At 46.6% G+C, this 27037-nt stretch overlaps 1 pseudogene; it reads right to left on the minus strand.

Annotated features, from left to right (window-relative positions):
• Nucleotides 1-4949: 4949 nt before the first annotated feature.
• Nucleotides 4950-11944, minus strand: LOC131412342 (aflatoxin B1 aldehyde reductase member 3-like; annotated as a pseudogene).
• Nucleotides 11945-27037: the final 15093 nt, after the last annotated feature.

Consider the following 27037-nt stretch of genomic DNA (forward strand, 5'->3'; position numbering starts at 1 on the left):
CTCAGGCCCTTGCTGTTTCCTCCCTTAAGGGTACACATCAGTACAGAAGACCTATTATTGTAACAGGGTTAGCCAAAGATTCAGAGTCAAAGTAATTGCCAATGTGGAAGGGCCAAATGCCTAGTTATTCAAATATTAAATACCAGATTTCCATTTCTCAGGATAGTTGACAATAAATATTTAACTTATTCATAATATCTGTCAACATTTTCCATCTACCATGGGGAATGCAATGATAGCACTGGCCACACAAAAATCAGAAACCACAAACCTGAGCTTGTGTTACAGACTGAATGTTTGAGTGCCCCCAAAATTCATATGCTGAAACCCTAACCCCGTATGAGATGGTATTAGGAGGAGTGGCCTTTGGGAGGTGATCCGGATGAGGTGAGCTGATGAAGGTGAAGTGCTTATTATGGGATCAGTGTCCTTATAAGAGGAAGAGACTGGAGCACTCTCTCCACCATGTGAAGGTGCACGAGAAGGCCACTGTCTGCAAACCAGGGAGAGGGCTCTCTCAGACACCGAATCTGCTGGCACACCGATCTTGGACTACCCAGTCTCCAAAACTGTGAGAAATAAATGTTTGTTGTTTAATCCACCCAGTCTATGGTATCTCATTAAAGCAGCCCAAGCAGACTAGGACAACTGGGATGAACATCTCGAAATCATTGTTAAGTTTGATGTAGAAGATTATGTCTGAGGATTATGATTAACTTGTGCAACACAGAAGGTCCATTTTCTTATCGCTATGACACATAACTCTTCATCTAGACGAAATAACTGTTCTTCCCAATTAAGTTTGCTCATTTTTCATTCTATGTTTCATTATGCATGTCAGAAGAGTAAGGCAGTAGCTGTTGATATCTTTGTATCAATAATAGAAATACTTCACAAGTAGAAACTAATACCAGTTTTATGTCAGTGTCAGATACTTCGAATAGAAAAACAGTTAATTCGAATAATAATTAAACTTTCCTTCCGTCCAATCCTTGGAACCAAAATATAGCTTTTGGAAGTTCATTTTGTCAAAGGTGAAACATCGCCCACTATTGTGAATGCTATTTTAAATTCAGTTAAAAAGCTCAACGTTGATTATAAAAATGTTTTTGCGGAGGACATACACTTACAAATTTTGGTGGGGCACAGTGTTGTGTTCAAAATAGTCTTATTAAATTAAAACTCTATGGAGCAGAAATGTACATTCTCACAAGCAATTATGTCCTGACATTCCTGCCTTCTTTATCGTTTCTAAGACGTATTTGGAACGCAGATTGGAGGCCCTGGCGACATTACCCATCACAACCACCAGTAACAAGCAGGCCAGAAGGGAAAGGAAGCGAGCAGGTCAGCCCAGATGCCCTCGCTCCCGCCTGTAGCGTCAGTAGTCCCTGTTCTGTGCATTCATTCACGCACACACCACCCACACCCACTCATCCTGCAGCTTTTTATACACTACTGACTAAACAGCTTCCTTAATTTGAGGTTGATTAAATGTATGTTGCCAGTCTCTGGATCCAATTCTGTTCCTTTGTCTTTTGAAAAAGCTCTTTATGTAGGAAATGTCTGAATTCGAGTGACCGTCAAATATGTGTGAGATATGCTCTCTGAAAGGCTCTAATGGATGAGACTTGACCTAGCAGAGAGCACCTCCCTGACCGGGATGCTCAGGACTGAAGGACTCTCAGCCAGACAAGATGCTCATCTTCTCCACTTGACCACTCAGGAACATTGTTCCCTGGGACAGAATTGATCTTCCAAAGGTGACCCTCTGTTATCTCACATCCTCTCTTTACAACAAAACTTGGACACTCCTCCCATGAGGCAAGAGGGATGCTATGGACTTCAGAAGCTGGGATGTAAAAGGCATTATGGTTTCTGTCTGGTTCTCCTGGGATGCTCGCCCTTGGAAGCCAGCTGCCATACTGTTAGGAAGCCAGTCCACATGGAGGGGTCACATGTAAATGTCCCAGTTGACTACAACAGCCGATATTCCAGCTGACAATCAGTGTCAACTGCCAGACATGTGAGTGATTCAGCCTTCAGTGATTCTAGTCTCCAGCTCAAGGTCACGTCTCAGACCTTGGGGAGATGAGCATTCTCCACTGAGCCCTGCCCAAACAGCAGCTGGTCAGCCAAATGTCTGTTGGTTTTTTTTAAAAAACAGCTTCACTGAGACATAATTCACATATTATACACCGAATTAAACTGTATAATTCAATGGTTTTAAGTGCATTCAGAGTCATGCAAACTTCAGAATCAATTTTCAGGTATTTTCATCACACTAAAAGGAAACCTGTACTCATTAGTAGTTAATCTCCATTTTCTCCCAACACCCCTCCCAGCCCTAGGCCACCACTAATCTACTTGTTGTCTCGAACAGTTTGTCTACTGCCGACATTTCGTGTAAATCAAATTCTACAACGTGAGGCCTTTCGTGACTGGCTTCTTTCACTTAGCACGATGTTTTCAAGGTTCATCCACATTGTAGATGTTTCATTACCGCACTCCTTTTTATTGCTGAAAGTACTCCATTGTGTGGATACACCACTTTCTACTTACTCATGCACCAGATGATGGGCATTTGGGCTGTTCCCACTTTGGCTATTATGGACGATGCTGCTATGGACATTCATGTACAGGTTTTTGTGTGGACGTGTTTTTGTTTCTCCTAGGTATGTACCTGAGGGTTGGAACTGCTGAGTCATATGGTGACTCATGTTTTACCTTTTGAGGAACTGCCAGACTGTTTTCCAGAGTGTCTGAACCATTTTACATTCCTACCAGCAGTGTATAAAGCTTCCAATTTCTCCAAACTCTCATCAACACTCGTCACTGTCTTTTGTCACTATAGCCCTCCTACTGGTGTCGAGTGGCATCTTTGTGGTTTGATTTACTGTCCTCTGATGGGTAATGATGCTGAGCTGCTTTTCATGTGCTTATTGGCCATTTGCGTATCTTCTCTAGAGACAGGTCTATTCCAATCCTTTGCCTGTATCTAAATTGGGTTTTCTATCTTTTATTATGGAGTTGTAAGAGTTTTTTTTATATTCTTGATATAAGTTCCTCAGGAAATGTGATTTGCAAATATGTTCTGCCATTCTGCAGGTTGTCTTTCCACTTTCTTGATGGAGTCTTTTGAAGTACACACATTTTAAATTTAGATAACGTCCAATTTCTCTATTTTTTGTTTTTGGCTTGTGCTTTTGGTGTTGTATCTAAGAAACCATTCCCTAAGCCCAGGTCATGAAGATTTACTCCTATATTTGGAGAGTTTTATGGTTTTAGCTTTTACACTGAGGTCTACATTCCATTGAGTTAATTTCCTGTATGGTGTGAGAAGGGTTCAACTTCCTTCTTTGGCATGTGGATGTCCAGTTGGCCCAGCACCATTTGTTGAAGACTATTCTTTTCCCATTAAATTGTCTTCACACTCTTGTATTAAATCTATTAACAGTACATGTAAGGGTTTATTTCTAGATTCTCAATTTTATTCTGTTGATCTACATGCCTATTGTTATGCCCGTACCACATTGTCTTTATTACTGTAGCTTCATAGTGAGTTTTAAAAACAAGAATTACAGGGCTTATTCAAGATTATTTTGGCTATTCTCTGTCCTTTGAATTTCCACATGAATTTTAGGGTTACTTTGTCAATTTCTGTAAAAAAAACAGACACACACAGAAAACTTAGGTGGGATTTTGCCAAGGATTGCATTGACTCTTTAGATTAATTTGAGAGATTCTATCATTTTAAAGAATTCAACTTTGGGGTGGTTTCTTGTGCAATAACTGATACACCAGCCTGCTTCAAGGAAGCATCATTTTATTATGGATGAAGACAAAGGAGGGGGACGTGGTTCTGGAGAGAATATATTTTCTCTGCAAGGTGTCTCCCTCTAGACGGCCAATGGGACTTTTCTTAGAACAAAGAGTCTTTGATGGTGGTTCTGTCTGGATTCCCTAGAGGAGCCCCGTTCACCACTTCAAGATGAGCAAGCTCCAAGAGCTGACTTCTGCGGCTGCTTGGCCCGCCCACCCCTCCACCCAGGGCTGGAGGGATTTCTCTGCACTGGGAACGGTGAAACGTCAACCCCCAGACCTGGGATTTCTTTTCTCCTCCAGCTTTGGGTGCCTCCTGCTTAGAGTAGAGATTCGCTGAGGGAAATGGGGACCCTGGCTGCCCGTGTCCCACCCCCACTCCCAACAGCAGCAGGCCCAGGGCAAGGGCCAGGAAGCTGATGGATGACCAGACGACAGGAGGCTTCAGATAAGACTAGAGTAAAGTCACAGCTGAACTTGAAAGCATCTGTTCAAAATGTTCCCCAGCGTCCTGGGAGGTTTCAGTCTTCTTGGTTTTGACACTAATGGTAGGTTTGTGCCCAGACTGTTCTATTTGTAAATATTCAGTGAGGGCATTTCTAAAGGAGAGAAGATCCACTTCAGGCCTTTGGCCCTCTTTCTCTATCGTGTGCACAGGAGTATGGGCCGCCTCCAGCCCCGGCAGTGGAGAGGTCAAGCTGGGTTCAGGACAAGAGGCTGGGGAGGCCTCATGAGGGCAGTGTGCCCTGAGACCTGCTCACCACCTCTGCCCTTGGAAGACTCCAGCTCAAGGTTCTGCCCCTTTGGGAGTAAGCCCCCAGGCAGGAGGGAAACAAGCTGCAAGCAGTCATGGAGACGAGTCTGTGGGGTTTATCAGGGCCTGGGCTACAGCCGCGTCCAGCGCCCGCTTTATTCAGGCAGGAACTGCCCGAGCAGGGCTCCACCCCGGCCTTTACACATTGTGAAGGCAACTGGGAGCAAGGCGGTAATCTAGGAAACGAATGCATGGATCCAGACAATCAAGAAAGATCACACTCAATCAGCTTCAGGCAAAGATTGGCCATGGTAGAGAACCGAAGAGGTGAGAAGAAAGAAAGATACTTTTGGCAGCTTGAGCTACTGGGGGCCTAGTAGAAGTAGCTGGAACATTCGTGGGCAACCAGGTGCCAGGCTTGATCAAAGGCCTGCACAACGGCCGGCTCCAGGGGCCCTTCCTCAGCCGCTGCCAAGTTCTGTGCCAGCTGCTCCAGGCTGGACACGCCCAGGATGACCGCATCCCCGTGGGCACCCTGCAAGGGGAGATGACCAGATATCCAAACACTTCTACACCATAGTGACTCTGGTCACACCCACTCCCCCTCCCAGCCTCGCCCCTACCAAGAGGTAGGATTTGATGTTCATTCATGCCTACACACTTCTACAGAGAACTTACGGTGCCTTCAACAATTGTAACTACATGTCTCCAATCCCCGTCTTCTTTCTCCTGCTGGCACACCGCTCATTCTCAGAAAGACCTACGTGCAGAGCCCAGGTCTGCCCCTCAGCAGCTGTGTAAACCTCGGTTGGTTATCTGCCCTCTCCGAGACTCAATCTTCCACTCTCTTTTCAGCCGGGTTATGGGAATGAGAAACTACGTAAAGCATTTAGCTCCCACTGATTGAGAACCTTCTGTATATGCCAAGCAGTATGCAACTGTAAAAGGCTAAAGCTGGAGAAATGTTTCAGCCCAGAAGACAGGAGACACCAAACAGAGAGGGAAACCCCAACTCCCACCAGTGGAGCCACTAATGGGTTTTCAGTCAAATCTGTGATAGAGTTCTACCCGCTTCACAGCTGAGTGACCCGTTTCCTCATCAGTATACCTAGGATAATCACACTTCATCAGGCCGAGGTAATGACTAGACCCTTGTTTGTAAAGCCCTCAGCACAGAGCCTGGCACACAGACAGTTACTAAGAACAAGGGAAAGACGGCCATGAGAATGGGAACAGAGAGAAATTTCAGAGGAATAAAACTATTTAGAAATCACCTAAACATAATTCTGGCTGTCCTAAAGGAGCAGAAGCGTGCACAAAGGAGACGGCCGGGTTACCTGCAGCTGGGAGTGGTGGTACATCCACCTGAGGACGGCCGGGGTCATGCTGGGGGCGCTGGTCCCATAGGCAGCCTGCAGGGCCTTCTCCGCAGGGCAATGGCCTTGAAGTGGTCCTCCTTCCAGTAGCTGGGCAGGTGGGCAGGGTGACACAGGGGTCAGTACCATGGGGCCACTCCAGGGTAGCCGCCCACACCCCAATCCCGGAGTCCTAGGGGGCCAGTGATACTAGTGGAGGTTTTACATCCTTGCATGTCCGAATGCATGTAGGTTTCTGGGCCCTTCATCAGGGTGCTGTTTTCAGTCCGGTGGCGGGAGGAGAGGGGTTGCAGTGGGCAAGAATCCTTGTATTTAACATGTTCACCAGATGTGAACAACACAAGCCCCCAATCAGGACCCAGGAGCAGCCACAGCAGCACCCCTGGGCCCCAGTCACAGACTGAACCCGCGAAAAGTCAGGCTCCAATCCTGGCTCCGGCCTTGGCTGAGCCACCTGCCTTCACTTTTCTCACCGCTCAGTGAAGAAAGGAAACACCCCGTGCCAGCCCCGTACACCAAGTGCAATACGGAGAGGAGAAAATGGACCTGACGATGCTCTGTAAACTGCAGAGAGCAGACACAGTGGAACCATCAGCCTCGATTCTGCAGGGTGAGGCCCAGGCAACAGTGGTGTTAAAGCTCCTCGAGAAACACTGCTGAGGGTGACGGTCCCTACACCTGGCCAGGGTCACCAGAGACCCTTGGGGGTGGCAGGGGCTGGATTAGGATTTCAATCACAGCAGTGTACACACAGTGAAGCCAAATATTAGACACTCCGCTGCTTAAAAAGACTTTGGCCGTTTCCACAAAACTCCCATCGGAGCCCCGTGCACGGGGCTTGCTTTGCTGTTCTCCTCCCAGATGGGAAAAAAAAAAAAAAAGGCAAATAGATCAGATCATGCAGGGATTTTAACCTTGGAGACTCGGCTTCTATAAGTCTAGAAAGATGAGCTTTCCAGCAGTGCACAGATGATGTCTAAATATGATACATATAGAAACAGCAATAAAGTGTCTCCTTTATAGATAAAATGCCAGAGGGAAGAGAGCTGTAAGAGTCTAAAATCATCCCCTCTGAGGAGTGTAGCTTGGAAACGGGGTGCTGTTCACCGTGAACGAGGCCTGTACTTTGATAAATTTTTCGGAATATAAAAAGTGGAACAAGGAAGGGAGGAACGCTGTTTCCAACAGCGGCTCACCTGTACCTTCAGACGATGATGACAATTTTATGCCAAGACTTTACAACCTTAGAGTCCTTGGCCCAAGGTGACAGGCCAGCTAGTCGTGGGGCAGCAGCACGTCACAGGTTTCCCTAGTCCCATCCAAGCTTCCTCACCTGCTGAGGGCAGAGGTGAGCTCTGCCCAGGGAAGAGACACAGTCTTGCAGACCTGGCAGAAGGTGCAGGGATCCACATTCCCATCAAGGTCCCCCAATCTCGCCCCAGAGACACACAGAATATTCAAGAAGGGGAAGGGGGAATCCAGGGTCCTAGGTCTGAGCACCAGGGGGAATCCTGGCCCCCAAGAAATCAGCCGCAGGGACTGCCTATTTCACCCTAAGGGGCGCCAGGCCACCTCCTGCCCTGACACAGAAGTCCCCAGTTCACCGATTCTTGTATAATTCAGCCCTGATATACCCAAAGAAGCGGCCCACAGGCTGTTTCCCCCTCCTCGTCCTCATACTTGTACTTGCCGGTCAGCAGGCGCCCTGCGGGAAGGCCGCCATCAGACCCACTGACCGCACTGCGCCCAGAGGCTGCTCTGGACTTGGGGGGATGGTGGGGGAGCCAGGAGGGATGGAGGACAGCCCAGCCTCTGGCCAAACCCCTCCCTGCTTCCCAGGTGCTGGTCCACGATTTCTGGTCAGGAGAAGGCAGAGACAGGACAGGGCCAGGAATCCCTCCCCCAGGGGGACCCGGGCCCCCTGCAGCCCGTACCAGCCAGAGAACTGTAGGCGTAGAACCTCAATCCAAAGTGCCTGAGGCAGGGGAAGAGGTCCGTTTCCACCTGCCGGGAGATGATGTTGTACATGCCCTGCAGGGAGAGGGGCCAGCTGGAGAGGGTGCACCTGTCAAGAGGGGACCCCAAATTTCCCCTTGGAGAGCCCTCAGGTCAGTCCCTAATAATCCAAGGACCTTGACAATCAGGGCACATACTTAGAGGTGGTGGTGGAGGGGGCTCATGCCCAAGGAAAATTTATTCATTCGGCCAACATTTCTGAGCACCACCTACGGGCTGGAATCCGACTTCCATCCAGGAGCCAAAAGGACAAAGCCCCGCCCTCTGAGATGTAACAGCGAGGGAGAGTGTGACAGGTATGCTCCAGAACAGAGGCAATCATAATACACTGGTAAGTTCTGTGACCAGTGCCTGGCACCAGGTAGCTGCACAAACATTTGCTGAATGATGCAGAGGAGATAAGGAGAGCCCGAGATCTCAGGCTCCGCTGGGTGGGGGGAAAGGCTTCCAGAGGACGAGGCATCTAAGTGAGCCCCGGGCACTGCTACCGGGGGGGAGGGGGAGGAGGGCTCTAGGCTGCAGTGAGGCTGAGGAAGCGGGACGGTCGGGACAAGGTGCGCACGCGGGCAGGAAGGGGAGCCAGGGCCCAAGGGAGCAGGTGACAACTGGCCAGGCTGAGGAGCTGGTACATGATCTTGAGGGCACCTGGGGGCCATCTACAGGCTGTGAGTACTGAAGTCTGCTATGGAGAGGGCATGGGGGCCTTCAGCACAGCCAAGTGACCCCAGGACCAGCAGGAGCCCTGGAGACTGAGGCCTCTGCAGCCCTGGCCCTCACCTGGTACACGGTGGGCAGGATCCAGCCGTTGCTCTTGCAGAGGGTACAGATCTCGGCCACCTCCCAGGAGGCATAGTTGGAGAGGCCCAGCTCCACAAACTTGCCCTGCAGGGGAGACGAGGCCATCAGAACCCACGGCAGCCAGGAGACCAGGAAGGGGAGACCAGGGTGGGGACCCTGAGATGGGGTCTGTCCTCAGCTGCACTCTAGGGCAGCCCTGCACCCTCCACTCTCTTGGGTAATGACAGGGCGAGGAGAGGAGCAGGAAACCTCCTCCCAGAGCTCCTGGGGCCGCCCTCACCTCCTGGTGCAGCTGGTGGCAGGCGCACAGCGTCTCCTCCACGGGGGTGTTGTGGTCCGGCAGGTGCAGGTAGAAGAGGTCCACCCGGGGACACTGCAGCCACTTCAGCGACGTCTCCAGCTGGAACCGGAGACTCTCAGGCTTCAGTGAATTTTCACCCAATGGATTGGCCTTGGTGGCGATTTTCACTTTGGGAGGAAAGAAATGCAAGTTACGGCCACTTTACCAAACATGGGGAAGGGTCCAGTGTAATGGTTAAGAGACACACCTGCGTTCACATCCCAGCTCTGCCATTACTAGCTCTGTGACCCTGACCAAGTCACTTAACCTCTCTGAGCTTCAATGCCCCCGACTGTAAATTGAGAGTGACCATGGTACTATCTCATAGCAGGGTCCTGACGACTGATCAGAACCTGGAAGGACGTGTTCATTATGAGCAGCTAACATTCTCACTATGATTCTCTACCAGGCAGCTGGATGTGCCAGGCCTAGAGGAACCCAGCACTCCATCCCTGCCCTCAGGAACTCACTGTCTATTGGCCACTATACAGTAACAGAGGCAGAGATGCACACAAGGTGGCCGAGGAGCCCAGAGCAGAGTGATGAGGCCCACCGGGCTCTGAATCGGAATCGGAATCGGAATCTCCAAGGGGACGTCAGGGCCACCCAGAGGCAAGAACGTGGCGTGTGACGAGCCATGCCTCCAGTCCATGGATCTAGAGCACCAGGTCCAGGGGGGACACAAGGAAAAGAAGGGGCCAGATCAGAATCAAGGGGTCTGGAGTGCACCCCGGGAAAGCTGGACGTTAGGGGGCCCGGGAGAGCCTCTGAGCACTTTTAGGCCAGAGATCTATGTGGTCTGCTTGGCAGTTTTGGACGACAACTCTGAATGAAGCACAGACGAAGAAGCTCAGAGGCAGGTCTGGAAATGGGCAGACCAGCAAGGAGAGACTGCGGCAGGAATTCAGGAGACAGGTGCAAGAGGCCTCATCTTGGCCCCAAAGAAGGAAAGGCAGGGATCCCTTAGAGAAATAGCCCACTGAGAAGAGGCCAGTGTTCTGCATTCTGTTGAGTCAGGAGTCAGTGAACTAAACACTTTTCTCCCTGCCTCCCAGTAAGAATCGCAGGTGATGGACTGGTGGGTGTGAGGGGAGGGGTTGTGGGGGCGGGGGGGTGGTCACCCAATCCCTTGAGAGGACAGAGTCAGCAGGCTGGGGAACTACTCATTTGGAATTTCCCCATCCCACCACCTCCTCATCCTCTGCCCCACCCCTTCTTGATGCAAATGGACCTTCAGACCTGAGGTTTAAGTACCTGGGCCCAGCCAGCTCTGGCCTGAAGGGAGGGACTGGAGAAGAAAAAGCAATCAGAAACAAGATCAGAGTTGTCACAGAGAGGCAGCCAGGTGATGGAGAAAGAGCGAGACTTTGAGATGCACCCGTATTCTTGTATTGTTCCCGATCCCCCATGCTGTGAATTGCAGGAGAAACCGAGCAAGACTCTACCAGAGGAGAGAGGAAAAGAGCCTCCGAGTGAAAGTCCTCACAGTGTGCTAACAATATCCTAATAACAACCATAACACTATCTGCTGACACTGCTGAACTCTCACTCTGTGCCTGCCAGGCACCGTCCTAAGGACTTCCAGTGATATCAGACTGAAGAGGGACGCCCCCGTGCCCCCATACACCCCCCACTGAGCTACATCTGCCTGCTCCAACACCCTCGGCACTGCCTCATCTCCCCGTCTTTGCACACCCACTGCCACGCCCACAGCCGGGAAGGCCCCTTCTCCTCTTACTCCTCCTGGAAAACTCCCATCAGTTCTTCAAGGTCTAAAGTGCCCTTTTCTTAGCTTTCTTCAACAGCCCCTCCCAGGAAGGGCTCCGTCTTCCAGGCTCCCCAGCCAGTTCTACAATCTGAGCTCCTTCGAGTGGGTTAGTGTCAGTTTCCCTTCTACAGCCTCAGACAGAGGCTGGCACAGAGAGGGCACTAGACTCTGTACCACGCCCACTGCCCCATCCCCCAGGTGCTGCCACCCTGGTGAAGTCGGAGGCACTGCCCACCGAACAGGACACCAGGAGCTCCAGGGAGCAAAGTCCAGGGCCCAGAGCAGGGAGGAAGGCGATCCCCCGCAATTCAAATTCTGGTCTGGGGCCCGTGCCAGGGAACGCCAGAGTCGTAAGGGCAGGATTCCTGCAGATCAGGTCAGAACGGGGCACCTGCGGGGCACGGAAGGAGGACAGGGACTGCAGAGCGCCAGAGTCCAACGTTTGCAGTGCCCCGGAGAACGGCTAGCCAAGTCGGTCCAGGCTCTACCAGAGTTGGGACGTTGCTGGAGGGAGGGTCCTGGGCTACCTTCTCAGAAGGGAAAAGGAGAGGAAAGGAGTCAAACCCGAGCACTGGCCGGCTGTCGGGGTCTAGACGTGCACGGGGCCTGACGAGCTGGGGTTCACAGAGCTGCAGGGGGCCAGGGGAGGATGGTGCCCCGGAGGGGACGAAGCTGTCGGTGCTGACCAATGTCGGTGCACGGCTGGGGGCGGGTCAGCGGGGCGCGTTGCAGGGGGAGGGCCGGGGGCCGGGGCGCGGGCGCCAGGCCTTACCTCTGCAGTTGCCGCCGCCCAGCCCGAGCCCCAGGCCGCCCAGGATGCTCTCGGACTGGCCGCCGGCGTAAAGGAAGGCCGTGTCTATCTCGGTGTGGCCGCGCTCCAGGAAGGCGCGCACGGCCGCGGCGCTGGCGGCTGCGTCCAAGCTGTCCCCCATCCCCATGGCGCCCAGCACGGTGGCGGGCCGGACCGGGGCGCCCGAGGCGGCCCGCGGGGCAGACAGCAGCCGGGACATGGGGCGGCGGGACACTCGGACAGCACGGGAGCGGGCGCAGCGATCGGCGACAAGTGTCTGTGCGTGATCCGGGCGCCGCTTTAGAAAGGGGGTGTCGGGCCCCGCCCACGGGCGTTGGGGGAGGAGCGCCCGGGGGGAGCAGGGGGTGCGGAGGAGCCTCCAAAACGTGCGCGGCGCCCCCCACGCACGCGGATCCCACCGAGCATAGGGGACCATCTGTACTTCCACCGCGTAGGGGGCAGGAGGACTGTGGCTTTGGGAGGGTGACCTGGGTCTTGGCCTCCGGTCCATGGGTTAGCTAGTTCCCAGAGTTGCAAGCGAACCTGAAGGCTGAGGGCTGGGATTCCCGGTGACCACCTGCGAGGTCTCCACACCTCCCTTGGCTTCGCCCCTGAACCGTCCGGGGGTCCCTGAGCCCTCCCGCCGGCGGCTTTCTTAAGTGCTAAAGGTCCTAAAATGAGACCTTGGCTCAGGCGTGGTGGCCCTCGGGGCTGTCCGGCCGCCTTGCGGCCCCAGAGGTCGGCTCTGTGGTTCTCTCCTTAGCACTTGCCAAAAGCTCCAGCCTGCCTCCCTGTGGAAAGAAACGTTCAAGTATTAGAGGAATAGAACTGTTAGCCTCTAATTCTCTACCCAAGTGAAAACACCTTTCAAACGTGAAGGCTGAATGAAGACTTTGTTCAAACAAAAGTAGGCAGAATTCCTAGTAGCAAGCTTTCAGAATAGGATATATTTGAAAAAGTTTTTTAGACAGAGGGAAATTTGGATAGACACATTAAAATGAAGATTGCTGGGAATGGTAAACATGGGTAAATATAAAAGACCTTTTCTCATTTTTAACCTTTTAAAAAGATCATTGAGTTTTTCTAAAGTTACATATACGCTTACCATACCGTTACCACACAAAATTGGCGTTCTCTGCCCAAAGTTCAGAAAGAAGCCAATCTATTATGGCACCAGCCTTTGAGGGGAGAAATCAGCTTTTATTCTACGAGACGGATCTCCCGGGACACAGGGGGCGTGTGCCCTCAGATCTGTCTCCCTGATTCAGGATTTGGGACAAAATTTAAGAGGTCAGGGAGAACAGGTTGGCACATGGAAACACTGGGGGGACTTGTTTTGATTGGTGTGCTTCAGGTATTTATGGTAAGGTTTTAAACATTTATGATGAGGTTCTAAATATTTTGCATGAGCTGGAAAGGAATTTTAACACTGGATCTTCCTGAATGAGGGACCCCTCGCTTCTGATAAGAGTTCGGCTTCCAAGTTCTGGTTGTGGCCCGGTCCTTGGGTTCCATAGAAGGAGGATCTTTGGTTCCGAGGTCATTTCAGGTCACGATTTCTTCTTTTGTGCACGCCCTGGCTAAGTGACTTTGCAGTTTTTCTGAAAGATAATCCTTAATCACTTTGTTGATAAGAGATGGGGTGTGTTCAAACTGGCTCTAAAAGGGCCCGTGGTTACAAATCCCCCCTTCTTTTTTGTTCTTTCCTCAATCTTGAGGGAATGGGTTGATGACAGCTCTAGCTGCTTCCTGCTCGTAAGGGGCGTAGGCCTAACAAGGACTTGAGGAATGACTAGCTTTTAATGGTAACTACTCACAAGTTCCAGAGCATTGTTCCCAGAGCGATTGATATCCTTGGGTCTCTGGGAATAGATTTGACAAGAGGATTAAGAATCTTGAACCTGAGCAGAAGGTGTAACAAAACCATGACCAAAGGACCTATTAGTAAGTACAACCATACCTCATTGGGAAGAAATTCTTATTTATAAAGAGATGCCAGGGTAAGAGGGAAGCTGTCATCCCTATCTTGGCTTTGGGCCATTGTAAACATTTAAAGCAGATGTACAAAGCCTGCCCAACAGGCCAATCAGGACTTTTTGTAAAAAATTGGGTTAGGCCAAATTAATTTTAAACCAAATGGCTCCCTCATATATTATAACATATCCTATTGCTCTCCATTTATTTCTCATTTTCCCGCTTCTTTGGTAATGTTTCCATAGAAAGCATTGATGATCAAAATATCATCACTCTGTGCCAGGGTGGTTGCTGCCTGCCCTGGGTCCCTCAAGTCCCTCGGTGCTAGGCCTTTATCTCATTGGTTCTCCTAGTTATCCACGTTGGGGGGAAGTAGTGTATAAACATAGATATATATATATACATATTAGCAGAGGAAGCTCTTCATATGTTTTCATAATTAGTTTTAGATTGTTGAGCAAGCATTGTACATGTACTTTTTGTGACTCTTTATGATTACATTGTCTACAATGATAGAAAAGACTAGTTTTAAAATAAATTCTTATGGTTTATCAGAAATAGTCTTTATCAGAGAGACAAATTCACCCAGAGTCATAAAATTGATCGACCATCTCGAATTGTTGAGCCATCATTACTTTAGCTTGCACACTAGTCTTACAACACTGAGTAAAGAAAACAGTAAGTAGTTTGAATATTATCACTAATATAAGAATTCCAAGAAGTAACAGAAATAGAAATTGTAATCCGGATCTCAAAAAGGAACTAACACCTGAGGGAAGCCAACCAAATAAATCAAGACCGAGTGTGGGGTCACTCAAGGCATTCACTTGCTTTCTCATGTGCTTTAAGATGACACATTGGAAGATTCATCAGGTATATAGAAACAGCATTCAATCTGAATAATTGTACATGTGCCACCTTGGGAGGCTGTTAGAATATCTAAGGCCATTCTGTTTTGAAGGACAGCCTTCCTCTTTAAAGACACTTCAATATTTAACAAGGCTATTCCTGCTTGACTACCGTTAAGGGCTTGTTGAGTACATTTAGTCAGAGCTTCTACATGTATTATGACATCTTCTAGCCCCACAGAAGAGCAAATATAGCCACTAGGTTTTCATACCAGTGGTACACTGAATGAGCCCATCTGGCCTTAAGGAGAGGAAGATTAGCAATGGATGTTAGCTCAGGGCGAATCCTTCCCCGCATCCAAGGGAAACCCAGGGTGCAGCGTCCTAGCCATCTGCGTGGTAGCCAAGGCCAGAGGTTTGTTCCACACAACCACTGACTTCCATTAGGAGCCCCCCAGTAAACGCCTGGCCACCGAGACCAGTCTGTTCCAAACCAATCACTTTCTTTAAGTATGATAGTATTTTGGCATCACTCAGGGGATAGCCATCCCGTATTTCGAGTGCAATTCGGGAAATTTTGTTTGGAATGATTTCTTTGTTCCCAACATAAGGGTACTGGTGTATTTACAGATCCATAACTAGGAGTAAGCCAAACAGATGCGTCCCAGATTTGGGTAAAACCTCCCATAGTTCTCGCAGTAGTATCTATCTTCTTTTGTTTCTTTGCAAGTTGTTGGGATAATTGTATAGTCCGAGTAAGAGAGAAAGAGTAGCCGTGCCCCGTATCATTAACAGTGTGGGGTATTGGCCGTGTTTCAGGATCATAATTAGTAATATTGGATGTACTATGAATATTAGATCTTTCCATCATAATAAATTGTTTTAAAGCTTCCCAGTCCATATCTTGTAAGGGAGAAACCCACCAAGGTAACCCAGATGTACTAGAAAGGGGAAGTTGGCCACATATCCAACAATTGGACTGATTTTTGTGTGTGGCAAAGGAGTGAGCCCATTGTAAAATAACATTGCCATTAGAGGCCCATTCAGATGTGGACTGGAAAAACAAACACAGTATCAGGAAAATCTTAAATGGCATATCTGTGGTTAATCAAAAAGGGTTTTGTAATCAGGTTCTAATCTATCTTATAGTATTGGAGGGGTAGGGTATTGGGGTAGGTAAAAAGTAAGGCAATCTAGAAATTAATTGTTTAGCAATTATACAGAGTCTAAACTTCACAAGCATTTAAATGAGGAGATGTAAGGTTAAGAATGCAGGCCTGGTCCGGAATCTTGGGACAGCTGTCTACAACAGAGGTCATCTTCTTCTCATCCTGGTTTGGAAGTAATTGTATTGGTCAGTCGAAGTCAGGTGTCAGTAACGGAGTTGAAACCCACTCAGCCTGGTACCTGGAGACCCAAGAGTTTCCTCAGTTTTTGTTGCTTTTTCTGAAAAGTAACTTAAGGCCAGTTAGGGGTTCACAGGCATACTCTCAGGTAGAACTGCTGGCTGTAGGCCTCCATGCCCACCCAGTGTTTGGATGATTTGGTCCTTCCGTCTCCTGCTGTCCCTAAGGGGCGTTAGCTGCTTGAGAATTATCAAGGGGACGAGGGAGGTCCTGGCTGGAAATGGGTGATATTTTTACTCGTGAGTGGTGTACCCAAGGCTTAACTCCCTTTAATTTTACTGAAGACTGTGTACCCAGAAGGGTATTTACTGAGTACCCAGAAGGACTTCATAGAGTCCGTCCCACTTAGGCTGCAGTTGGTCCTCAGGGTGTTGACTTTTCCAAGTCTGGAGGAGGACCCAATCCCCCGGGCTTATGCAATGCAGGGGAACATCGGTAAGAAACGTTAATCGGCTAGAGGCATATTTATGTATAGCAGATAAAGTAGCACCTAGAGACTGTACGCATTTTATAGCATCCAGCCTTTTACAACATGACTATTTTCAAGATTGCAATAATACTTAGTCTTAAGGAAGGGTCTCCCATATAACATTTCATAAGGGCTTAATTGAAGCCTACTTCTAGGGGCTACTCTTACCCTAAGCAGGGCAACTGGCAAGACCTTATCCCATGTTAGGTTGGTTTCCTGGCATATTTTAGCAACTGTTTTCTTTAAGGTGTGGTTCACCTTTTCAGTCTTTCCTGTGGACTGAGGTCTCCAAGACGCATATAATTTCCATTGTATCCCGAGGGCTCCAGACACCTCTTGTGTTACTTCGGCTATGAAAGCTCCTCCGTTGTCACTGTGAATTGAAAGAGGCGGCCCAAAGCGGGGGATAATTTCCTTTAGTGAGGCTTTTGTTACTTCAGAAGACTTTTCTGTCCTGCACGGAAAGGCTTCGACCCATCCTGTGAACGTGTCCACAAATACCAGCAAATATCTATAATTCCCCATGGCTCTTGGCATAACAGTAAAGTCTGTTTGCCAGTCATCTCCTGGCTCTGTCCCTCGGGTTTGCACCCCTTTGATTATCGGCAGTGGCCCGGTTTGGGGATTGTTTCTGGCACAAATCAAGCAATTTTGTACTACCTTCTGGATAGTCCTTTGCATTTGTGGACCAACAATAAACTTTTGTAGCCAATGATAGGTTGCATCTGTCCCATAATGGGTTCCCTGATGCAGGTGAGTAATGATTTTTTCCATTAAGTGCTTGGGTATAAGCACTAGTCCCTGTTCATTATAAATCCAGCCTTCATTAGTTGTTTGGTACTGATTACCATCTGACCTTCGAGAGTCTGTATGAAATCCCCATTCGTCTGCTCTGTTGAAATCCGTTTCTGAATACCGAGGCTTAAACAGGGACAAATCCATACTCGGGGTGAGTGCGAGGGCCTTAGGATTTGGGGTTTGGGTTCTGGCTGCCTGTTTTGCCTCCTGATCAGCCAAATTATTTCCTTTAGCTGTATAACTATGATCTGTTGGTGGCCCTGGAAACGTACTATGGCCACTTTTTCTGGCATCACAACAGAATCTAATAAGGCCAGTATCTCTTCTGCGTGTTTAATCTCTTTTCTTCCTGAAGTTAGTAAACCTCTCTCTTTCCGTATAGCCCCATGTGCATGCACGAAGAGAAGGCAGACTTAGAATCAGTATAAATGGTTACCTTTCTCTTAGCTCCAAGATGCAGGGCTCTCGTGAGGGCTATGAGTTCTGCCTTGCGGGCAGATGTACCCGGAGGGAGGGCTTCTGCTTCTAGGACTTCCTGATGAGTTACTATTGCATACCCAGCCTTTCGAAGTCCATGGTCCATGAAGCTGCTCCCATCAGTAAACGTTGCTATATCTGGATTCTCCAGAGGCTGGTCAGGTCGGGTCTGCTAGAATAAACTTCTTCAATTATTTGTAGACACTCATGGACAGGTTCTCCTGCTGTAGTGGGAAGCAAAGTGGCTGGATTTAGAGTGGAGACCGCCTTTAATTTTATATTCGGGTTGTCCAGTAGTATGGCGTGATATTTGCCTGGCCTCCCAGAGGTGAGCCAGTCCCCTCCCTTCTGTTCCAAAAGAGGAAGTACACTGTGAAGGGTGTGCACAGTGGCGGGCTGACCCAAAGTAAACTTTTCTGCCTCCTGTAACAAGTGACAGGTGGCCGCTGATGCCCTCAGGCAGACCAGCCATCCATTAGTCACTTTATCCAGCTGTTTTGAGAAGCAGGCAACAGGCCTTCTCCTGTTACCCAAATCCTGGGCTAGTACCCTGAAGCTAACTCCTTGCCTCTCATGGACAGACAGGTCAAACGGCTTTCTAAGGTCTGGGAGGCCTAGAGCAGGTGCCGTAAGCAGCTTCTCTTTAATGGTTTGGAAGGCTCTATGGCATTCTCCAGTCCATTTAAGGGGTTCCTTGTCTCCACCCTTGAGAGCCTCATAGAGGGGCTTGGCTATCAGTCCAAAGTTAGGGATCCAGATACGGCAGAATCATGCCATACCCAGGAACCCTCGCGACTGTCTTCTGGTGGTGGGCACAGCCACCTTAGCTAACGCCTCCCTTTGATCTGGCAGTAAGTTTCTTTGTCCTTTTGATAACTCAAATCCTAGGTACTTTACAGTCGGTTGGGAAATTTGTGCTCTTCTCTTAGAGACTTTATATCCCCTTTTTGTCAGAAAGTTTAAAGTAAGGATTGTATTTTGGTCTGAGGCTTCCTTAGTTTTACTAGCAATCAGTATGTCATCCACATACTAGAGTAAGACTCCTTCGCTTAACTGGAGATCCCTTAAGTCCTTGGCTAAGGCTTCCCCAAAGATGGTGGGGGCATTTTTAAATCCTTGCGTAAGTACCATCCAACAATATTGTTGTTTTACATTAGTCACTGGATCGTCCCATTCAAAGGCAAACAGTTCCTGGGACTCAGGATTTAGGAGTATGCAGTAAAAGGCATCCTTTAAGTCCAGAACTGTAAACCAGCAGAAGTCTCCAGATAAAGTTGTAAGCAAAGTATAAGGATTTGATACCACCAGATGTATATCCTCTACAATTTGGTTAATGGCTCTCAAATCCTGTACAGAACTATAGTCTCCGGTCCCAGGTTTTTGTACTGGCAAGATGGGAGTGTTATATGGAGACTGACAAGGTCAGATTAGTTGGCCTTTCCGAAAGGTGGCTATCAGAGTCTCTATACCCTCTTTCACATGTCTCTCGAAAGGGTATTGCTTTAAGTTTGGAGCCTTGGCGTCTTGGCACAGTTTAACTACTATTGGATCCACCGTCTTGGCTCTTCCTGGCCTCCTGTCAACCCAAACATCCACTCTTACCTTTTGCTGAATTTCCTCAGGGACTTCTGATTGAGGTTCTTCTCTCAGTTGTAACAGCGCTGCTTGGAAGGCACAGGCTTGATCTGGGAGGACTTTAATGTCTACTTTTTCTGGTGAAAAAGTTACTTGGGCATTTAATTTGGTCAGCAAATCTCGTCCCAACAAGGGGATAGGGCACCCAAGCATATACAGAAAGCTGTGCTTTAGATATGTTTTCCCTATGTGACACTCCAGCAGTTGTAGGAAAGGCTTATGGGAGACTTCCCCAGAAACACCAGTAATGGATGTGGTCTTGGGGGGGGGCCCTGCCTGGCGTTGAGTACAGAATAAGTAGCTCAGGTGTCAATTAGAAAGTCTATCAGTTTCTTTCCCACTGCTACTGTGACCTGGTTCCTTGTGGGAAATGTCAATGGAGCTAATGGATTTTAAAGGAGCCCCCAGGCTCCATCATTCCTGGTCCTTGTCTGTGAGCCGAGACATCTGGTAGGAAGCTTTGAGGCAAGTCTCTTTCCCTTCCTGCCTAGGAGGGTTGGGACATTCTTGTTTCCAGCATCCCTCCTGCCTACAAAGGGCACATTGTCTTGGCCCCAGGCCTGAGTACCTCTTCTGGTTGGAAGGTGGGGGCACATGGGGTCTTACCCATGGCTGTCTCTCTGCTCTCATTGGCCCTGGCAGATTGCGACAGAGGGCTGCAGTGAGTGGAGTAGCTTACTTCCGCATCTCCCGCTGTTTTTGTTTCTCTTGTTCCTGGTCTCGGCTGTTAAACACCTTAAACGCAATCTCAACAAGTTGTGAGATGGGCGTCCCTAATCCCCCTTCCAATTTTCGCAGTCTCTTCCTTGTATCAGGGGCATTCTGACTGATACAGGTCATATTGATCAGCCTCATGTTATCCGGGTGCTCTGGGTCAATGTCAGTGTACTTTCTGTAGGCTTCAAAGACTCTCTTCGGAAAGGTTGAAGGACTTTCCTTTTGCCCTTGTTGTACCTCCTGGACCTCATTTAAGCTTTTTGGTTTTGGGACCCCCTTCTGCATTCCAGTTATTAAACATGCTTTATAATGGTTTAACCTTGCCCGGCCTCGGGGGTCATTGGGGTCCCAGCCTGGGTCAACTCCGGGCATGGCCTCTACCGCTGGAGCGCTGATTGGGTTGTTAGGCTGCAACTCGTGGAGTCTCTCAACCTCCTGGTGAGCTTTGTCCAGTACCATCCTGCGCTCCTCTGGGGTGAGGAGGGTGTTCATAAGGGCCTGAATGTCGGCCCAGTTGGGTTCAGGCGTAGCAAAGATGGATGTGAATAAACTTTCCATCTTTTGGGGATCATCTGGATAAGCAGGCATGTTGTTTTCCCAGTTGTATAAGTCCCAAGTTGAAAATGGAGTGTGCACATACAAAAACTTGCCTTAGGGGGAACTGCCCTGCCTGGGGTGGAACATTCCCCTGGCCCAATTGGGTACCCCGATGGGTATGAGGCGGGGAGACCATTCCTCTCTGACTATTAGGAAGAGGGGGGTATAAAGCTAAGCCATTGGCTTCAGGGGGGGTCATTCTGCCCTTCCTGGTTATCTCCAACTGAGCCTCCAGCCTACGGTGGAGGCACTGTAGGAGACAGCAAACTCGGAAAGACAAGGTCATCATCTGACTTTGATTCTGGGAGAACAGGTTTTTTCTGTGGATCCTCCCTCTGAATCATGATCTTACATCTTTTTTCCAAATCTTATTCTGACATAAAGACACAAAAGACTATACATAAGGGATTTCATCCCATTTCTTTTCTCTTTTACAGAATAGGTCTCCTTGCAAGTTGGTATTATAGGTCAGAGACCCGTTCTGGGGCCATACCTCATCTGACTCCAATGAGTATTGAGGCCAGCTTGTAATACAAAGGAAAATCATTTTCTTTTTCTCCATAGGCTTATAACTGAACATTGCACAATTTTGAAGAATGTATCCCAGTGGGGTACATTCTGGTATACTATTTTTATTTCCCATTTTGAGGGGGCTTTTATCAAGGTGGCCACAACAAAACCTTTCTAGGGAAAGGTGTTTTAAGGTGTGCTTGTGGGAACAGCTCCCCCGAGAATAATCAAGCCTTTCTAGGGAAAGATGTTTTAAGGTGTGCTTGTGGGAACAGCTCCCCCGAGAATAATCAAGGGGTTGGCTCTTTCTCTTACGTATTCTGGCACCCACAAACTTCAGGTGACTTAAGCCCCGGATGAGCTGCCATTGCTGATTGCCTCACCATGAACAATGAGGACCCAGTAAGATGTGGTCTTCAGGTGGGGTCCCTATGAGGTCATTGCGCGTCATGGGCAGTCACCACAACATCTCTGTAAAGTCCCCAGTCACCTGGGAATGTCCCGAAGGAGCAGAGGGAACAGTGCCTCTTATCTTCAGAGTCAGAAGACCCTCATAAGATTAGTCTAAAAGGCAGTTTGTTACAGTTACTGAGAATTTCAGTCCCCAGCAGCCAATTTTAACAGATAACACAGTCAAACATAGACAAACAGAAACAGACACAGAAATCCAATACTCTGGGACCCTACCCCAGAGCTTGGGACTCTAACCCGATCCTTTTGAGTGCCCCAGCAGCTGTAACCCTTTTATATTGTCTCCCTAAAACCCATAATCCTAGCCTTGGGACTTTAATCCAGCAACCAAATCTCACCAGTGGGGCCTCTAACCCACAATCCTGACAAGATATTAGACAACTTTAGGTACAGATGCATTTTAAGGGGGTCACTCACCCAAAAGACATCCGATCCTGGAGCTGTTTTCTTCTCCCAAAGGGAAAAAAATGCCTTTGGGCCTGGAGCACTGCAGCAGGGAAACGGGAATCCAATCAGTCAAGCTTCTAGATGAAATTGTCTAGGCAGCTGCTTAGGGTGGGTGTAAAGACCGCACACCCTGCCAGGGGTTCCAGAGCCTTGGGCAGGCAGTCATAGGACCTTGTCCCTTCGTGGTCGCCAAACGTTACTGCAAAAAATTGGGGTTCTCTTCCTGATGCGCATAAACAAGCAAATTAATTATGGCACCAGCCTTTAGGGGAGAAATCAGCTTTTATTCTGTGAGATTGATCTGCAGGGAGATGGAGCCTGTGCCCTCAGATCTGTCTCCCCAGTTAGGGTTTGGGACAAAATTTAACAGGTTAGGGAGAATAGGTTGGCACATGGAAACGCTGGGGTGAAAGGTTTTGATTGGTGGGCTTCAGGTATTTATCGTAAGGTTTTAAACATTTATGATGAAGTTCTAAACATTTCTGATGAGGTTCTAAATATTCTGCATGAGGTGGGGAAGGAATTTTAACACTGGATCTTCCTGAATGAGGGACTCCTCGCTTCTGATAAGAGTCCAGCTTTCAAGTTCTGGGCATGTCCCAGTCCTTGGGTTCTGAAGGAGGAGGATCTTTAGTTCCGAGGTTGTTGCAGGTCATGATTTCTTCCTTTGTGCATGCCCTGGCTACGTGACTTTGCAGTTTTTCTGAAAGATAATCCTTAATCACTTTGTTGATAAGAGATGGGGTCTGTGCCAACTGGCTCCAAATGGGCCCGTGGTTACAATATGACTCAGCAAAAACCTATGTTCACACAAAAAACTATACACAAGTGTTTATAGAGGCTTTATTTGTAAATGCTAAAACCTGGAAACAACCCAACTGCCCCTCAGCTGCAGAATGGATAAATAAACTGTGCTATATTCATACAATGAAATGAATTACTGGTAAACACAATAACGTGGATGAATCTCAACTGCTGAGCCGGCCTCCAAAGGCTCCATAGTATCTGGTTCCATTTATATGACACTCCTGCAAAGGCAACACTACAGAAGCGGATCAGTGGTTACCAGGGTCTGGTGGTCGGAGGAGAGAAGAATCATGGGGAGTTTTGTGGGGTCAGGCAGCTGTTCTATATCTTGATTGTGGTGGTAATTACATGACTACACATTCGTCAAAAGTTTCAGAACTGTACACTAAAAAGGGTGAAATTACAATATGTGTATCATATATTAATAAAAAATTGGAAAATAAACATCATTGATTCCTTAAAGAAAAAATAATGATTGTGTATTGTTTAGTATAAAAAAGCAGTTTGTAACAAAGGTAGAAGTAAAATATAGGAAAATAGCACAAAGGAAATGAGGGGATGAAATGGCAGTATACTGTTTTCAGGTTCTCATTCTGTATGTGAACTAGTGTACTATGATTTGAAGGTGGACTGTGATAAGTTAAAAATGTAAATCATTAACCTTAAAACAACCACTGAAAAAAATGAAACAAAGTGGTATGACTAATAAGAAACAGTAGAGGTAAAATTAATCATAAAAAGTACGGAATTGAGCCAAAAGAAGGCAGATAAAGATGAAAAGAGACACAAGGAATGGACAGAGCAAATAGAAAACAAATAGCAAGATAGATCTAAGCACAATCATACCAATAATTACATTAAATATAAATGATATAAACACTCCCAAGTAAAAGGCAGAGATTGTCAGAATGGATACAAAAGCAAAACCCAGCTATATGGTAACTGCTAGAATCCCACTGAAATATATAAACAGAAATAGGTTAAAAGTAACAGGATGGAAAAAGACATACCTTGACAAAACTAAGTAAAAGAAAATTGGAGTTGTTATCTGAATCTCAGACAAAGTAGATTTCAGAACAAAGAATACCATCAAATGGAAATTTCATAACAACAAAGAGGTTAATTAATCAAGAAGACATAACAATCCTAAAGGTGTATGCACCTAATGATGGAGCATCAAAATACATGAAAAGAATTGATGTAACTAAAGAACAAACAAAAAAGCAATTATAGTTGGAGATTTAAACACTCCTCCCTCAGTACGGTCATGTGTTGCTTAATGAAGGGGATATGTTCTGAGAAAGGCATCATTTCGCAATTTCGTCATTGTGCGAACATCACTGAGTGTACTTACACAAACCTAGATTGTATAGTATACTACAAACCTAAGCTACATGATACTAATCTTATGGGACCACTGTCATAGATGTGGTACATCATTGACCTAAACAGCATTATGTGGCACATGACTGTAATAGAACAATCATTAATCATAATTGACACAAGCTCAGTAAAGATATAAAAGACCAGAAAACTCTATTAACCAATTTAACATAATTAACATTAGTAGAATACTCAACAACAACAGAATGTTCATTCTTTACAAGCGCACATTCACCAAGATATGACATATTTTGGAGTCATAAAACAAGTCTTAATAAATTTAAAAGGATTCATGTCATACAAAGGAGGTCTCTGACCATAAAGGTATTAAACTAGAAGTCAATAATTTCTATTACCAATAATTTCATTATTGATTTCTGGAAAAATCTCCAAGTATTTGGTAATTAAATAACAGACTTCCAAATAACCCATAAATCAAAGATGTAATCACAAGGGAAAGTGGGACATATTTTGAACTAAATGAACATGGAAATATAACATATCAAATATTCTGAGATGCAGCTAAAGTAGCACTTACAGGGAAATTTATAGCTCTACGTGGACATATTATAAAAGAAGAAATGTTTCAAATCAATGATTTAAGCTTCCGCTTTAAGAAACCACAAAAGGAAGAGCCAATTGAACCCAAAATTAGAAGGAAGGATATAATACAGATAAAAGCCAAAACAAATGAAATACAAAACAGAAAATCAATAAAACCAGAAGAAGTCTCTTTGAAAATATCAATTATATTGATAAACTTCTAGATAGACTGATCAGGAATAAAAGAGAGAAGACACGAATTGTGTTTCAAAAACAGAAGGAGAGACATCACTACGAATCTTACAGAAATTAAAATGATAATAAGGGAATATTGTGAATACCTCTATGGGAATAAATTTGATAAACTAGATTAAATGGAAAAATTCCTTGAAAGATACAAACTGCCAAAGCCCATTCAAAAAGAAATAGATAACTTCAATCATATTCTATAAATTGAAGATATTGAATTTTTAATTAAAAAAAAATATTCCCATAAAGAAAACTCCAGGTCTCCATGCCTTTATTAATGAACTCTACTGAACATTAAAGGAAGAAACAATACCAATTCTTACACAAATGTTTCTGCTAAATAGAAAAGGAAGGATCACTTCCCAACTCATTTTATGAGGCCAGCATCACCCAGATACAGAATGAGACAAAGGAAAAAAAAACTACACACCAATATCTCTCATGAACCTAGACACAAAAATCCTTTAGCAATCCTTTAACAAATGAAGTACAGTGATCTATAAAAAGGTAATACATCGAGACTCAGTGAGTTTCATTCCAGGAATATAAGATTGGCTTTATATTTGAAAGTCAATCAATATAAGTGACTATACTAACAGGCTAAAAAATAAAATCCATATGACCATCTCAATAAAAGCAGAAAAAGCATTTAAAAAATTTCAATACTCATTCATGAAGGAAAAAAATCTCTGCAAAGTAGAAAGAAGTAAATTTCCTCAAAGTTATAAAGAGCATATAGAAAAAGCCTATAGCTAACATTATATTTAATAGTGAACCTCAGAAATCTTTCCCCCAAGAATGAGAACCAGGCGTGACATCTGCTCGCACTACTTTTATTCAACATTGTACTGGAAATACTAGTTATCCCAACATATTCCACTGGGCATGAGTAATAATGATAGACAATTTCCTGCATAACTACAATGCCTTTGCCACCCTAACACAATTAACAATTCCTTGGTGTCACCTAATACCACGTCTGTATTCAAATATCCCTGATTGTTTTAAAAAATGTGCATTTCAATTGGTTTGAATTAGGATCCAAACATGATTTACACATTGCATCTGGTTGTTATATTTCTTGTCTTATTTTAATCATTTTAATGCATTTACTAGTTGAAGAGACCCATCAGTTGGGCTATAGTTTGTCCCACATTCTGTTTGCATAGTCATAGTTGCAATCAACTTGTTCCTCTATCCCCTCATAATTCTTGTCAAATGGAAGTTGGTGCTAAAGGCTAGACCACATTCTAATTCAGCTTCTTTCTGTTTTTCTTTTCTTTTTGTTTTTCTGTAAGAGTACTTTGTAAATGGTACTCTATGTATGCTATGTACTTCTTGAAGCATCACATCAAGGGGGCACAAATAGCATGCGTGACCCACTCCCAGTAATGCTGAGATCAAGCAGTGAGTTTATGTGATAAACTGTAAAGTGCCCCTTCAATCTTTCATCTTACAGTTTCATCTACTGATTTTTGCCAGAATCAATCAAGATAGAGTCTGTTGATTTTTTTCTTTTTTTTTTTGCAGGGAAAGATTTGCACTGAGCTAACATGTGTTGCCAACCTTCCTCTTTTTTTTTCTCCCCAAAGCCCCAGTAGATGGTTGTATATGCTAGTTGTAAGTCATTCTAGTTCTTCTATGTGAGCCACTACCACAGCATGGCAACTGACAGACAGGGGATGTGGTTCCAAATCGGGAAGAGAACCCACGTGAGTGCCGAACTTTTAACCCCTAGGCCATCAGGACTAGCTCAAGATAGAGTTTTTAAGTCTGAGATTATGTTGTGTACATTCTAACCACAGGCCTGAGGACTATAGATTAACATATATGACCTCTCAGAATACTTTTAAGATTTTATTTATTTATTTTCCCCCCAAAGCCCCAGTAGATAGTTGTATGTCATAGCTGCACATCCTTCTAGCTGCTGTATGTGGGACGCGGCCTCAGCATGGCCAGAGAAGCAGTGTGTCGGTGCGCACCCGGGATCTGAACCCGGGCTGCCAGCAGCGGAGCGCGCACACTTAACCACTAAGCCACGG

The sequence above is a fragment of the Diceros bicornis genome, chromosome 13 (assembly GCF_020826845.1).
Source record: "Diceros bicornis minor isolate mBicDic1 chromosome 13, mDicBic1.mat.cur, whole genome shotgun sequence".
NCBI lineage: Eukaryota > Metazoa > Chordata > Mammalia > Perissodactyla > Rhinocerotidae > Diceros > Diceros bicornis.